We start from the raw sequence: 10,931 nt of genomic DNA, 5'->3' as shown, positions 1-10,931 counted from the left end.
AGAGTAATAGCTAGTGGGCCAAGCATGGGGAGAGACTTTGGTTGAGGAAACAGAGTGTACAAACTATATAAGAATACGAAGTGGAGTTGGGAGACAGCTCAAAGATGTACATCTGTGCTCCACTTTAAGTGAAGTGATATTAAATAGGAGCACTGTATGAGATTTGAATTTAGGGCTTAATATTCTTTTTGTTTGGGGAATGATGTGGTCCATATCTGTTAACCCTGATCTGAGTTTCAAAGTTCTGAGTAACAGTGTCTTCCTCCAGGAATCCAGACATTTTCAATTCTAGGAAGTAGTGGTAAATATGGAGTAATATTAGACTTATTCTCCAGAAATCTCTTGCTTGATATTCCACTGCTGACAACATGTCTTTTCTGGTACTGAGATCAACAGCAGGAAGGAGCACTCCATGCATGAGCCTATACTTCTGGGGTTTTAATGGGCTTCAGGAAACTTCTTTGTGAGCAGTAATGAATCAGCTGGAAATAAGAGCTGGAATTAAGACAGATTCTTTACCATTGGCCTGGTGCTGAATGACTTGGATGGACACTTGCTGTGGCAATAATAAGTCTTTAGTGATGCAAACTGGTAACTGCTCAGGACCAAGGGGTCTGAGATTTATAATCATACATCACTGAGTTTTTGAAAGCTTAAAATCAAGCCAATAATTAAAAGATACTGACTCCTAATATTTGTTGTTGAGAGATTTTTGGTTTTGTTTTACTTTCTTTTTAATCAGGGGAAATGATAGTGGGGGGAGAAGGAAAAGAAGGAAACCCTAATGAGCATCAGAGTCATTAATTATTGAAAATATCCTATGGGATTACTCTGACTTACAATTTTGGTTAAAATTGGAGTCAAATCATCACTTTTAAAGTTCAGATTTCTATTTTGGTTGCTTAAGGTTATTCATTAACACTTTAATTAGAAAACTGTGGTAGAGTACACTGTATGATTTAGTTTTAAACCCTCATTCGATCATTTGCCCTATTCTTCATTCTAAAAAAAAGGGAAAATGGGTCTATTGAATATATATTATTTATGATTCATGAGAGCAAGAACTATATCTTCCTTATTTATTGCTGATTTCAAAGCTTAGTACAGTGTCCAACACATACTTAGTTCTCAGTAAATATCAATTAAATGAATTTCTATCTTCCATATTACCTTGCTTCCTAAACCAAATACTAAGAGCTTCACATAACCGCAGCTCTGGTAAGTTTGACACCAGTTTTCCTTGTGGTGTGACATTTATTTTTAGGCACCAAATGAAATGACAAATGAAAATTACGTGTTGTGGTCCAGCAGTCTGCTAGCTGTCGCGGGCTCCACGCGGGGGGTGGGGGGGTGGGGGGGTGAATGGGTGGGGGGCGGACGGGCCGGGCACCCCCAAGGGGCGGAGGAGAGCTCTTTTTCCTCTGTCCTCTTTCCCCCCACTACGCACTCCCGGGCACCCTCAAACCAGGTCGCGCTGCTTCCCTTTCCCTCTTGCCTCGTCCCCTGGCAAACTTTCGGTCCCTCCCCCGCTGGTCACCCATTATTCTTCGTGGCCGCCCTGAGGGCTCCTCCGGATCTCCCTGCCTGCAATTTGGACCATTACAGGATCCAGAAACATGTCAACCACATTTCTGTCCGCCTTCTACAATATCGACTTCTTGTGCAAGACGGAGAAATCCCTGGCCAACCTCAATCTGAACATGCTGGACAAGAAGGCGGTGGGGACGCAGGTGGTCGCGGCCGCTAGCTCGGGCTTCACGCTGTGCTTTCTCCGATGGCACTGGGCCAGCAACTTGCAGGCGCTCGCCCACCCCGCGCCTAGCCCGGGCAGCTGCTCCCCCAAGTTCCCGGGCGCGGCTAACAGCAGCAGCTGTGGCAGCGGGGCGGAGGGCGGCCGGGTCTCCTATGTCACACTCAAGGAGCCATCATGGGGCGGAGGCACGGCCCTGAAGAACTAGGAGAACAAATTTGGCGGCCAATCGTTCAGCGAGAATGGCGAGTGCAGCCAGCACCTCTTGCACCTGCAGCAGCAGCAGCAGCAGAAGCGGGGCGGAGGCTCCCAGATCAACTCCCAGGCACTACAAGACTGAGCTCTGCTGGCCCTTCCAGGAAAGCGGCACGTGCAAGTATGGTGAGAAGTGCCAGTTCGCGCACTGCTTCTACGGGCTACGCAGCCTGACCCGGCACCCCAAGTACAAGACCGAGCTGTGCCGCACCTTCCACACCATCGGCTTCTGCCCCTACGGGCCGCGCTGCCACTTCATCCACAATGCAGATGAGCGGCGGCCCGCGCCGTCTGGGGGCGCCTCTGGGGACCTGCGCGCCTTAAGCGCGCGGGACGCGCTGCACCTGGGCTTCCCGCGGAAGCTGCGGCCCAAGCTGCATCACAGCCTCAGTTTCTCAGGCTTCCCATCGGGCCACCACCAGCCCCCGGGGGGGCCGCGAGTCGCCGCTGCTGCTCAACAGCCCCACGTCGCGCACGCCGCCGCCGCCACCTTCTTGCTCCTCAGCCTCATCCTGCTCCTCTTCTGCTTGGTCCTGCTCCTCTGCCTCCGCAGCCTCCACGCCCTCGGGTGCTGCGACGTGCTGTGCCTCGGCGGTGGCTGTGGCCGCAGCGGCGCTGCTGTACGGCACAGGGGGCGCCGAGGATCTGCTAGCGCCCAGAGCCCCAAGCGCGGCCTCCTCTTTGGTCTTGTGCGCCAGCAACAACGCTTGGGAGAATAACTGCTGAAATTTTAGCTGTTTTGAATTGATTTGCACCAGTGCACCACAACTCAATATGAAAAAACCATTTAACTTATTTATTATTTTGTGAAAAGTATACATTGAAATTTTTGTTCATACTGTATTTATCAAGTATGATGAAAAGCAATAGATATATATTCTTTTATTATGTTAAATTATGATTGTCATTATTAATTGGCAGAATGTGGCGTGTATGTTCTTTTCACAATAATATAGGCCTTTTGTAACTTCACTTGGTTATTTTATTGTAAATGAGTAAAAAAATCTTAAGAGATTGCATGTAATATTTATTTCATTAATTTCTTTCCTTGTTTACGTAAATTTGGAAAGATTGCATGATTTCTTTACAGAAATCTATCCTGATGCTGTGGAAGTAGTTTGAGGAATATCTTATGAGTTTTCTTAGAATGTATAATGGTTTTAGCTCATCCAACTTTAAAAAAAAAAAAAAAAGTTGACCACATACTTTGCAAGCAGGCTTAAATGTGGAATGTTTTTTGTCATTCCAGCTTTTTAAATTAGCAAGAAGAAAAATGTTTTTTGTTTATCCCACCAATTCTACTGTGACCTACTCTGCATTTAAAGACATGTAGCAATAATGGGGTGGGAGAGTTAGTTTCACAGTGCCTTTGGCCAACTGCACGAAAGGAGAAGATATTTACCACTTTCTAATATAGATCTAAAGTGAAGAGGCCACCTCTTAGTGCTAAGAATGGTATGTAGTACATGAATGTGCCTTGTTTTCACTACAGAAAATTCCAAAACTTGTACTTTTTTTTTTTTTTTTTTTTTTTGCGTGTGTAGGTAGGCGGGAATGCTTTCCTGGACAGCAAATGAATGAGCAGTAGCTTTAGTTTGTATGTAGGTACAGATGGGGCACTATGTATGTATGTACTCGGGACTATTTTGACAGAAGTAGGTTTTTGAATGTAACAAGATAAGTCAACTTGAGTTGTAATCTATTTTGGGGAATCAGTTCACTACAAATTGTGACTTTAAACATTGTACTGTAAATGTTTTGTATTTTTCCCCCAATAAATTTTTTGGGAAAACAAAAAACAAACAAATAAAAAAAAAACAACAAAAAAAGAAAATAACGTGTTGTGGACCCATTTAGTCAGTGTTTTATTTATATCAGCCATTCTTAATTTTTTAAAAGATTATTTTTATTTTTATTTTTTTTAAAGATTTTATTTATTTATTTGACAGACAGAGATCACAAGTAGGCAGAGAGGCAGGCAGAGAGAGAGAGAGAGAGAGAGAGAAGCAGGCTTCCTGCGGAGCAGGGAGCCCGATGCGGGGCTCGATCCCAGGACCCTGAGATCATTACCCGAGCCAAAGGCAGGAGCCCAAACCACTGAGCCACCCAGGCGCCCCTAAAGATTATTTTTAGGTTTAAAGCAAATATGAGAGAAAGGTACAAAGATTTCCCTTCTACCCTTGTCCTCCCCACATTATCAACATCCCCCCACCCAGATTAGTACATTGGTTATAACTGAGGACCCCAGATCATTACCACCCAAAGTCCACAGTTTATAATAGGGTTCACTCTTGGTGTATGTTCTGGGGGTTTGGACAAATGTATAATGATATGTATTTACCACTGTAGTATACAGCATTGTTTCACTACCCTAAAATCCTGGTAATTCACCTATTAATCTGTCCCCCAACCCCTGGCAACCACTGATCTTTTTTTACTGTCTCCATAATTTTGCTTTATCCAGAATATCCTTACAATCATACAGTGTATAGTCTTTTCATATTGGCTTTTTTCAGTTAGTAATATGCATTTAACTTTCCTCTGTGACTTTTCATAGCTTGATGGGTCATTTCTTTTTAGTGTTGAACAATATTCCATGGTTTAGATGTATCATAGTTTATCCATTTACCCACTGAAGAACATCTTAGTTGCTTCTAAGTTTTGGTAATTATGAATAATGTTGCTATAAACATTTAAGTATGGGGTGGTGGGGGTATAAGTTTCCAAATGCTTTGAGTAAATATCAAGTAATGTAATGACTAGGTTGTGTGGTAAAAGTATGTTCAGCTTGGAAAATAAACAAACAAACACACCAAATAGTCATTCAAAGTGAATCCACTGTTTTGTATTCCCACCAGAATAAATGAGAATTCCTGTTGCTCCACAGCCTTACCAGCCTTTGCTGTTGTCAATGTTCCAGATTTTGGCCTTTCTAATAGGTGTATAGTGGTATCTTATTGTTATAATTCACATTTTCTGATGACATATGATGTGCAGAATTTTTTTTCATGTTTATTTGCCATTTATATCTTTTCTTTGGTGAGGTGTCTGTTAAAGTCATTGGTTTATTTTCAGTCTCTCTCCCCCTCCCCACTTTTTTTAAAAGATTTTATTTATTTATTTATTTGACAGAGAGAGATCATAAGTAGGCAGAAAGGAAGGCAGAGAGAGAGAGAGAGAGGAGGAAGCAGGCTTCTTGCTGAGCAGAGATCCCAGGACCCTGGGATCATGACCCGATCCAAAGGCAGAGGCTTAACCTACTGAGCCACCCAGATGCCCTTTTTTTTTTTTTTTTTTTTTTTTTGGTTATTATCCTCTTGAGTTTTAAAAAAGGGTTCTTTATATATTTTGAATAATAGCTCTTTATCAGGTATATCTTTTATAAATATTTTCTCTAAATCTGTAGTTTCTTTTTTCATTCTTTCAAAAATATCTTTCATAGATAGACCAGAAATTAATTTTATTTCATCTTTATTCCTTTCATCAGATTTTTTTTGTTTCTTCATGTAGATTTTGTACTTTTCATATATCTAAATATTTCATTTTTTATGATTCTAATGTAAATGATGTTACATTTTCAGTTTCAAATTTCACCTATTAATTGCTGTTGGTATACAGGGAAGCTATTAACTTATGTACATCAATATTATATCTTAAAACCTTATAATAATCATTTATTAGTTCTAGAATATTTTTATGGATTCATTTGGATTTTTACATAGATAATAATGCCAAACAAGACTTTTTTATTTCTTCCTTACCTGTCTATATACTTTTAATTTCCTTTCATTATTATACTGCATTAGCTAATACTTCTAGTGCAGTATTGAAAAAGATTGGTGAGAGGAGACACCCCTGCCTTATTCCTGATCTTAGTGGGAAAGCTTCTGGTTTCTCATCATTAAGTATAGTGTTAGCTGTAGAGTTTTTTTTAATAGATATTCTTTATCAGGTTGAGGAAATTCCCCTCTATTCCTAGTTTACTGGGAGTTTTTATCATGAATGGGTATTGGATTTTGTCAAATACTTTTTTTCCGCATTTATTGATATTTTTTGATATGATCGTGTGATTTCATTTAGCCTGTTGCTGTGAAGTATTACATTAATTGATTTTCAGATGGTAAACCAATCTTGCATACCTGTAATAAATCCCATTTGGTCATGGTTTTTATTTGGTCATGGTTTGTATGTATCCAGCATGTGGTCTATCTCAAATAATGTTCCCTGTGAGCTTGAGAAGAATGTCCATCTGCTGTTAGATGAAATAGTCTATGGATGTCCATTATAGCCAGGTGATTAATAGCAATGTTGATTCCATTTGTGTCCTTACTGATTTTCTGCCTGCTAGATCTATCCATTTCTGATAGAGGAGTGCTGAAGTCTCCAATTATAAATAATGTATTCATCTATTTCTCTTAGTACTTCTACAAGTTTTTGCCTCATAAATTTTGGCCTCATATATTTTGATGATCGTTTACTAAGTTCACACACACTAAGAACTGTTATGTTTCCTTGGAGACTGACTTCACTTGCTTCCAAGTTTATTCAGTCTAATATTAGTATTATAATCTTTATTAGCATTAAATATATTTCTCTATTAACTTACTTTTAATTTACATATGTCTTTATGGTTTTTTTTAACTTTATTTATTTATTTGACAGAGAGAAATCACAAGTAGATGGAGAGGCAGGCAGAGAGAGAGAGAGAGAGGGAAGCAGGCTCCCTGCTGAGCAGAGAGCCCGATGCGGGACTCAATCCCAGGACCCTGAGATCATGACCTGAGCTGAAGGCAGCGGCTTAACCCACTGAGCCACCCAGGCACCCCTGTCTTTATGTTTTACAGTTGTTTTCTTATGGGGTGCCTGGGTGGCTCAGTGGTTGGGTATCTGCCTTCAGTTCAGGTTGTGGTCCTCGGGTCCTGGGATGGAGCCCCACATAGGGCTCTCTGCTCAGCAGGAGACCTGCTTCTCCCTCTCCCACTCCCCCTGCTTGTGTTCCCTCTCTTGCTGTGTCTCTCTCTGTCAAATAAATACATACAATTTTAAAAAATCAATAAACAAACAAATAAATAAATAAAGTTGTTTTCTTACAGACTACATAGAGTTGGGATTTTATAAATCCATTCCAACGATTTTTTAATTGTCATATTTAGATGATTGACATTCAAGGTGATTACTGACATAATGGGATTAATATTTATCATGTTACTATTTTCTATCTGTCACCCCAATATTTTCTATTTTTGTCTTCCACTCCTTTCTGTCATGTTGTTTTTAATTAAGCATTTTTCTTTTGTTCCAAGTTATCTCTTTTCTTAACATATTAACTATATTTTCTTTTAGTTTTTTTTTTTTTTAGTGGTTGCCATAGAATTTGCAATATACATTTACAGCTAATCAAAGGTAATTTTCAAATAACACCATACAGCTTCACAGATAGTGTAAGTAACCTATAATAATGAAACACACCTCACATGAACTTCCCATCTTCTGTCAGTGCTTTCATTCACTTTATTTTATATAAGCATACATAAGCATATGTTGTATGTTAGATACAGAAACAAGTATATATCATCAAATGCATTGTTTTATTTGGAACAAACAAATTATATATTAACAAAGAGATACTGTTATATACTCTGTAATATATATATAACAAATAAAAACTGTAATATACTCTACATAATGAGTAATAAATAAGCCACAGAGATCTAATGCACAATAAAATGAATATAGACAACAATATTGTACTCCATTTAAGTAATATAATAAATATCACTACAATGGCAATCATATTACAATATGTAAGTGTATCAAAGTTACATGCTGTACACCTTATAAATTTCATGATAGACAAAATTAATTTTTTTAAATAAAGAAAAACAAAATTTTTGTTTTATTTTCATTTATTTCTTCTCTAATAATTTCCCTCTTTAAGTAGATCGGAGTTTTTGATATCTATAATTTTCCTTCTTTCTATAGAATTTTTTAATAAATGTTTCTTGAAATGTAAGTCTATGAGAAACAAAGTCCCTCAATTTGTGTTGCAAAAGCCTTAATTTTTCATTTATGAAGTATAAATATTTTTCTTTTTTTAAATTTTTATTTTTCATAAACATATATTTTTATCCCCAGGGGTACAGGTCTGTGAATCACCAGGTTTACACACTTCACAGCACTCACCAAAGCACATACCCTCCCCAATGCCCATAATCCCACCCCCTTCTCCCAAACCCCCTCCCCCCAGCAACCCTCAGTTTGTTTTGTGAGATTAAGAGTCACTTATGGTTTGTCTCCCTCCCAATCCCATCTTGTTTCATTGATTCTTCTCCTACCCACTTAAGCCCCCATGTTGCATCACCACTTCCTCATATCAGGGAGATCATATGATAGTTGTCTTTCTCTGCTTGACTTATTTCGCTAAGCGTGATACGCTCTAGTTCCATCCATGTTGTCGCAAATGGCAAGATTTCATTTCTTTTGATGGCTGCATAGTATTCCATTGTGTATATATACCACATCTTCTTGATCCATTCATCTGTTGATGGACATCTAGGTTCTTTCCATAGTTTGGCTATTGTGGACATTGCTGCTATAAACATTCGGGTGCACGTGCCCCTTTAGATCACTACGTTTGTATCTTAAGGGTAAATACCCAATAGTGCAATTGCTGGGTCATAGGGCAGTTCTATTTTCAACATTCTGAGGAACCTCCATGCTGTTTTCCAGAGTGGCTGCACCAGGTGGCATTCCCACCAACAGTGTAGGAGGGTTCCCCTTTCTCCGCATCCTCGCCAGCATCTGTCAATTCCTGACTTGTTGATTTTAGCCATTCTGACTGGTAGGAGGTGATATCTCATTGTGGTTTTGATTTGTATTTCCCTGATGCCCAGTGATATGGAGCACTTTTTCATGTGTCTGTTGGCCATCTGGATGTCTTCTTTGCAGAAATGTCTGTTCATGTCCTCTGCCCATTACTTAATTGGATTTTTTTTTCCTTTGGTGTTGAGTTTGCTAAGTTCTTTATAGATTCTGGACACTAGTCCTTTATCTGATATGTCATTCGCAAATATCTTCTCCCATTCTGTCAGTTGTCTTTTGATTTTGTTAACTGTTTCCTTTGCTGTGCAAAAGCTTTTGAGCTTGATGAAATCCCAATAGTTTATTTTTTCCCTTGCTTTCCTTGCCTTTGGCGTTGTTCCTAGGAAGATTTTGCTGCAGCTGAGGTCGAAGAAGTTGCTCCCTGCATTGTCCTCAAGGAATTTGATGGATTCCTTTCTCACATTGAGGTCCTTCATCCATTTTGAGTCTATTTTTGTGTGTGGTGTAAGGAAATGGTTTAATTTCATTTTTTTTTTTTTTTTTGCATGTGGCTGTCCAATTTTCCCAGCACCATTTATTGAAAAGGCTGTCTTTTTTCCATTGGACATTCTTTCCTGCTTTGTCGAAGATTACTTGACTGTAGAGCTGAGGGTCTATTTCTGGGCTCTCTATTCTGTTCCATTGATCTATGTGTCTGTTTTTGTGCCAGTACCATGCTGTCTTGATGATGACAGCTTTGTAATAGAGCTTGAAATCCAGAATTGTGATGCCACCAACGTTGGCTTTCTTTTTCAATATCCCTTTGGCTATTCAAGGTCTTTTCTGCTTCCATATAAATTTTAGAATTATTTGTTCCATTTCTTTAAAAAGATGGATGGTACTTTGATAGGAATTGCATTAAATGTGTAGATTGCTTTAGGTAGCATAGACATTTTCACAATATTTATTCTTCCAATCAAGGAGCATGGAACATTTTTCCATTTCTTTGTGTCTTCCTCAATTTCTTTCATGAATACTTTGTAGTTTTCTGAGTATAGATGCTGTGCATCTTTGGTTCAGTTTATTCCTAAGTATCTTATGGTTTTGGGTGCAATTGTAAATGGGATTGACTCCTTAGTTTGTCTTTCTTCTGTCTTGCTGTTGGTGTAGAGAAATGCAACTGATTTCTGTGCATTGATTTTATATCCTGACACTTTACTGAATTACTGTACAAGTTCTAGCACTTCTGGAGTGGAGTCTTTTGGGTTTTCCACATATAGTATCATATCATCTGTGAAGAGTGATAATTTGACTTCTTCTTTGCCGATTTGGATGGCTTTAATTTCCTTTTGTTGTCTGATTGCTGAGGCTAGGAACTCTAGTACTATGTTGAATAGCAGTGGTGATAATGGACACCCCTGCTGTGTTCCTGACCTTAGCGGAAAAGCTTTCAGTTTTTCTCCATTGAGAATGATATTTGCGGTGGGTTTTTCATAGATGGCTTTGATAATATTGAGGTATGTGCCCTCTGTGCCTACACTTTGAAGACTTTTGATCAGGAAGGGATGCTGTACTTTGTCAAATGCTTTTCCAGCATCTATTGAGAGTATCATATGGTTCTTGTTCTTTCTTTTATTGATGTGTTGTATCAGATTGACTGATTTGCGGATGTTGAACCAACCTTGCAGCCCTGGAATAAATCCCACTTGGTCATGGTGAATAATCTTTTTAATGTACTGTTGAATCCTATTGGCTAGTATTTTGTTGAGTATTTTCGCATCTGTGTTCATCAAGGATATTCGTCTATAGCTCTCTTTTTTGATGGGATCCTTGTCTGGTTTTGGGATCAAGGTGATACTGGCCTCATAAAATGAGTTTGGAAGTTTTCCTTTCATTTCTATTTTTTAGAACAGTTTCAGGAGAATAGGAATTAGTTTAAATGTTTGGTAGAATTCCCCCGGGAAGCCGTCTTGCCCTGGGCTTTGGTTTGTTTGGAGATTTTTAATGACTGTTTCAATCTCCTTACTGGTTATGGGTCTGTTCAGGCTTTCTAATTCTTCCTGGTTCAGTTATGGTAGTTTATATGTTTCTAGGAATGCATCCATTTCTTCCAGATTGTCAAATT

General features: G+C 39.0%; 1 pseudogene across 1 annotated transcript; it reads left to right on the top strand.

Moving 5' to 3' along the window:
• Positions 1-1,571: 1,571 nt before the first annotated feature.
• On the top strand, positions 1,572-2,731 carry LOC309859291 (mRNA decay activator protein ZFP36L2 pseudogene; annotated as a pseudogene). The gene has a single exon. The product of its transcript is annotated as an mRNA decay activator protein ZFP36L2 pseudogene (transcript).
• The last annotated feature ends 8,200 nt before the right edge of the window (positions 2,732-10,931 follow it).

The sequence above is a fragment of the Mustela nivalis genome (assembly GCF_964662115.1).
Source record: "Mustela nivalis genome assembly, chromosome: 2".
NCBI lineage: Eukaryota > Metazoa > Chordata > Mammalia > Carnivora > Mustelidae > Mustela > Mustela nivalis.
This window is presented reverse-complemented; position numbering and strand designations above follow the sequence as displayed.